Genomic DNA, 6,578 nt, shown 5'->3' with positions numbered 1-6,578 from the left:
TTATAAAAATAAATGCTTATGGCTATATCTCCCCTAAATAGACATTAGATTGTGACACTACGGTGCTGGCATTACAAACCTGACCATTTTGATACCATTTTTTTATCCAACATAGAAGTCAGAGCCATAATGTTAATGTTGTGGCGCTCTAGTGGTGCCTTTGATTGCATGACAACATTGATTTTTTTGACACTATAGCGCTAGAAGAGACTTAGAAATTATTGTACTTTTTTATATTTTTCGTGCACAATATAACTAAACCAACATATTTTCACTAAAAATATTATACATAAAACAATACATTATTTACACTTATCAAATTCTCCCTAACTTAAACTCTTATTTGTCCTCAAACAAATAAAAATATTATAATTTGATTAAATGATTAACAAAAGTGAAACTTATAATTTAAAATAACTAAAATATATGATAATATATCACGGTCTAGAAGAAGTAAAAATAAATAAGATTATAATTCTAGTTTGAAAAAATACTAATGATTTCACTAATTAGTCATCCTTATTATTGCTTAATTTGAATTCAGATGTTAAATATTTAATTATTATTATTTTAATTTTAAAATGAATAATGTAGTTTAATGATTAGATTATGTTAGTATTTAAAATTGAAAATTTCATTAGATCACCCTCGTTTGTTCTAGTTTTCTTATTTTATCATTAATGAATATAAGTATAAGATTGTAATCAGATTCTAATCTTTTGAATGATACCAATTTTTGAATGTACTCATCTTCTCTTTTTCTTCTATTTTGGAACAATTTTTAAAGTTCCACTTTTTTTTTCCTTTTTTTGATGGAGTACATAGTTAACAATTTTGAATATCAATTTTTTTGCTTTGAACCCTTCTATAATCTTAATGAATTTAATACAATAATTTAATAAGATTGCCAATTTCATGTTCATATTGCATATGAATTCCAATAAGATTGGGGAGAATAAGAGGGACCTTGCAGGGTAAAATGAGGGATGGAAGTGAAGAAAACAAAATGTTGTCTGCTTCCTCCTAGATTACTCACTAGAAGATATCAAGAATCTACAAAAAATTATTACATTATTAGGAAATATCATATCTTAGGAGCATTAATTAAAGTGTGCTCCAAGAAAAATCTTCATGCGCTCCTGCTATTCCTTTAGTGTAGCAAATAAATTTATTGACTTTTTGATAGAATAAAATTCTTTTATATCATCCCCATCAAAGGAAATAGGGTCTTAAGTGAGGGTATCTAAGGGAATTTATTAATGTGTGCTCTAGGAAAATAATCTGAATAAGATCAAATGTAATATTAGCTAATGAATCAGTAAAATGAATTAATAATTAGAATGATACTTTTAACGCTCATAATTAGCAAAGGTACAAAACTATTGTCTTTTTTAAAGCAAACTTCATGACAATTTTATTCAATTCATTAACTAAAAATTCCCTTAGGTCCCTGTCCAATTAATAGATGAGAACTCATACATATAACTTGCAATGGTAAGGAGCCCTTTTGGGATTTTATGGTTATTAAGAGGAAAATATAAATTTGATAAAAAAAAACACATGATTAATGTCTTTGACATAACAAATGTGTCAGTTGATATGTTCATTTCCATCATCTCTTTCTTAATATCAAATGATGTTAATCCTATAAGTGGCTAGCTCTATCATATAATCTTAAAACCTCTATTTAGCAAACCACTGAGCAGAGTCATTTCATCAGATGTGAAGTTTTAGTAAATGACCATTGATGATAAAGGATTGTTGAGAAATACTCTAGAATTTTAATAGCTTGTATATCAAAGGAATTTTTCTTTGAAATAATGGGACTTTAGAAATTGATAAATGTTCAAGGTGTACTCGACATCTATGTCTATTATCTCCACAAAAGAGTAGCAAATAGTTCTAAATGTTGATACAAAATAATGATAAGTGATAGACTGAACATATAAAGACATATGCATAAATAAAAAAGAAGAATACATAGTTAAAATGTAGTCAATATGCATTGAATATATAATAAATATATAATGATTGTACAATAATGGCATGGTGATTATGTAGTGAATACACAATTCAAAAAAGATACACAAAATAAACAAAAATAACTCTTAGAAATTTTAAAACTATGAAACTTAATTTTGAAAATGGAAGACAGTTGATACACAATCGATTCAAAGTTGATACCAGTGAATACATAGTTAATACACTGTACATATGTAATAAATACGTATAGTTAAAAAAAGATGCACAAAATAAATAAAAAATAACTCTTAGAAATTTTAAACTATGCAACTTAATTTTAGAAATGGAACACAGTTGATACATTGTTGATTCATAGTCGATACTAGTGAATACACAATAAGTATGCAATGAATATGCATTAAGCAGGCAATTTAAAAAAGATGCACAAAAAGAACAAAAAATAATTTTTTTTGAAATTTTAAAACTATGAAACTTATTTCTATAATATAAGATAGTTGATACATAATAAATTCAAGTTCGATACCAATGAATATGTAATAAATATATAGTTAATACATAATAAATATTCAATAAATACAAAGTAATTATGCAGTTCAAAAAAGATACACAAATGGAAAAAAAGACAACTCATATAAATTTGAAAACCGTGGGTTATAATTTTGGAAAAAGAAGATAGTCGATGCGCATTCGATACAGAGTCACTAACAGTGAATTCACATTAATTACATAGTTAATATGCAGTTCTTAATCAGTTCATATGCAAAAAACACACAATAAACCCAAAAAACCCTAACATCAAAGCTTAAAACCCATTTTGAGAGATAAAGTCAAAAGAAGTTTCTCTTTAAAGAAGAATTGATCAAGAATGTTGGACATACCTTATTAGTGGATGATTAACTTAGCACCTAAATGTAGTTGAATGCTGAATTGTCTGGAAATTTGAAGTTGAAAGTGAACATGAAAATTGAAAGTGAATGTAACAATACAAAGTAAATATGCTACGAGACTTTTTATCCCCCCCCCCCCCCAATTCAAAATTTTTTGGCTGGGTGTCTAATGATAGATAAAATAAAAAATGAATTTATAGGGCTACAAAAAAGAAATAAAAAAGAAATTCATATTGAGTACTTCTACATTTAAGAAAAAGTAATGTTGCGCCATTGTTGCACCTATATTGCGTATTTGCTATGCTTTATGTGATATTTTAATTTTTAGGGTTTAGTGTTAATTTCATACATACTAGTTTGTTCAATGTGATATTAAAATATTTATGTTATGTATTTCAACCTTCTTAATAAATGAAATAAATCTTATGACAATAAATAAACTGAAAGACTGGAGGTATTAATCAAGACTAAAAATGTTATTTATGTTCATAATATAAAAATTAAACCTCGACCTATACAACATTCAATGAAATATTCATAGAAGGTTTTCCTAACTACTTAGCAATAAAGTTTTATGGATGAATGTTTCAAAAAGTTTTATAAAAATGAGTTAAGCCATTTACGCTTTATTGCGCTTTTATTATGTGCGCTATATATGAGCTTTTTATTACGCTTTGGGTGCGCTTTTGCATGCGCTTTTGGTGTGCTTTGGAAGCTCCTTTGTTATGCTTTGGGTATGCTTTGGGTGCACTTTGGATGAACTTTAGTTGCGCTTTGATTGCACTTTTGTTGCGCTTTAGTTACGCTTTAATTTTTGTCTTTTTGAAGGGACGACATAATATTTACTTATGGTAATATAATAATAAACATAACATATATTGATGATATGCTCACAAATCAATGGTTCGATGACAATTATGTAGATGCTTTTGCTTGTTTGTTATTAGAGAAGAGTAGACTAATAATAGAGAAATTTCAATGCTACTTATACATTTCTCCATTGTACAATTATTTATAATCTATTTATCACATTAGTTTTCTTATATTGCTGACTTATTGCAGGTACACAAGGATTACAATCAAGATTTTGAAATATTCATCCAACACATTAATTCATATTTTGTTAAAGAAAGCAGTGTTATTGTTTAACCCATAATTTTCAATAAGCATTGGGTACTTATTATAGGCAAGTTGAAAGAAAAAGTTTAGAAATTATATGAAATTATATGATTCCTTACCAAATTCAGAATACAAGGATATATGTTATAAATTTGTAAGTTAAATTTAGATTTTAAGCATCTTATTTTCTTTTCTCAACATGAATATAAAATAAAATAATAGTTTTACTTGTTTAGATAAAAGCTTTGCAAGAAGACACTAAAGGATCCTTTACAAGTGATATAATAAAATGGAATTTATAAACTATTCGTAGAATTCCAACTCAGTCAAATGATATTAACTGTGGAATGTTCGTGTGTAAAAACATGGAGAAAGTCGTTCTATGAAAGAAAGTAGACTGTGCTTCTTATAATTTTTTTTGAAAAAAATGCATTAAATAGCATTAAAAAGAAAAAGATCAAAGAAATTATTACAATCCTACTGAGCCAAAAATAGTTGATTCCTCCTTTAACAAAGACATGAATAAAGGAGGAATCTTATTAATAGTAATGTCATCCCAAATAAAATGGCTCATAATACCAAAGTTTGCACATAAATTCACCAATTTGTTACAACTTCTATGAACACAATTGAAAATAACGTTGTTGAACTCACCAAAAAGATAAGTATCTTCATACCTTGTGTCTCCTTTATGTTTGGCCTTCTTCAAGAATTCCATAACATTATGATTATCACCTTCTATGATAATACCTTTATATTTGAACATCCAATCTTTCAACACTTCCTTAATGGATTGAGTAGCCAAAGGTTCCAAGGAATAAATATCCCAATGGATATATGGTTTCCCAAATGCTAGAAGGAATCTTCCTTTGTGATCATGGAAAACTCCTCCAATGCCGACTTAATAATTTGAAAGAAGAGAAGCATCTACATTTACTTTGAGCCAATCGGGTGGAGGGGGATGCCAATGAGGAAAAGACAACCGTGATGGTTGGTTAACATCCCATGTACCCGAGTAATTACTAATCCCTTGGATAGGATTTGAAGCATAGCTTATTGCATTGGAAGCAATATACAACGAGCTATAATCCTTCCCGTTATGTATTAGATTATTCCTTGACTTCAATGTCATATATACCACTGTACAATAAAGATTAATCGTAAAGGGACTTAGAAGAGAAAGGTGCTTACAACAATCATGTAAGGAATCAAATTCCTTGAAAGTAAATCCCCATTCCTTGATTTCTAAAAGAACTTCCTTCAGCTTATGGCAATTAGCTGTCAAATGGTCTCAGTTTTCGGCAATATTATAGTTTCTTGGGCAAAGATTGATCCTTTGCAATCTTTTATGTTCAAGGAATTCATTGGTAGGCAAGCCATTATTATAAATCCTCCACCAAAAAGTCTCCACCTTTGGATTGAGTTTAGCTTTTTTGATCCAGCTCCAGTAATGATCTGAATAAGTATAGTTTACCGAATTTACAAAAACCATAGATGATAAGGATCTTCCATTGACCTGTAGCAAGAGCTCCATTTTATCTCCTCCCTGATCACCCGGGTTAATGGTTTGTAAAATAAGATTTACAAGATCTTCACCCATAATCCTTCTTATTTGCTCCACGTTCCAGCTTCCATTCTCTATGAGGTTGGAAACCGAAAATCTGCTATCATCTATAAGAGTAATAAAAGTTGGCCACTTGTTAATACATTTGTCTAAGATCCATGTATCTTTGAAAACATCAATGTCATTACCATTTGCCACCCTCCATCTAATAAATGGCCTTAATGACTTTCCACCTATCTTCAAGATTTTCCAAGAATTAGAACCAGAGTTTTCCAAATCTACCTTATCAAGCGAATTTCCATATTTTGGGAAGAAGACTTTGAAAGTTCGTTAGGGATGTTAAGCCCTATAGAACTGGCCCAAGCTAACCAAGAGGGGGGGGTGAATTGGTATTTTAAAAATTTCTTTTAACAAAGAATAAAAAACACAAACCAAAATCACTCCACATAAATAAATACGGAATTAAAAGTGCGGAAGCAAGAAAACAAGAACACAGAAATTTATAGTGGTTCGGTCAACTCGACCTACGTCCACTCCTTGGAGGCACCCTCCAAGTATTGCACTACAAAACGTGACTCTCCTTTAGCCCCCACAGCTAGGCGGAGAAGCCCTCACAAGAAACTCCTTTTTGCCACCCCAGCAAGGCAGAGAACCTACCTCCTTTTGCTTCCTCCTGAAGCTGGCAGAGAACCACAACCAAAAGCAAAACTCCTTACCTCTACCGACCCTTCCACGGACGAGAAACTCCAGACGAAAGACAAGCAGAGCGATCCTTGAGCAACCCTTGAGAATCCCCTCACAAGCTCCCCCTCACAAGATCCTCTCTCTCTCCCTCTCTCTCTTTCTCTCCTCAAGGTCTTCTCAGGTCAAGGCAGCAGCCAAAGGTCTCTTAAAAACGTTGAAGAAGAGCTCTTTAAATAGAAGAGCTCAAGAGGAGCTCATTAATTGCAAGTAGCCGACTTTATCGTCCAGGCCGATATGGACATCAGCCTGGCCGATCAGATCAATAGAAGCCCCATGATAAA

The sequence above is a fragment of the Dendrobium catenatum genome, unplaced genomic scaffold (genome assembly GCF_001605985.2).
Source record: "Dendrobium catenatum unplaced genomic scaffold, ASM160598v2 fragScaff_scaffold_937, whole genome shotgun sequence".
NCBI lineage: Eukaryota > Viridiplantae > Streptophyta > Magnoliopsida > Asparagales > Orchidaceae > Dendrobium > Dendrobium catenatum.
This window is presented reverse-complemented; position numbering follows the sequence as displayed.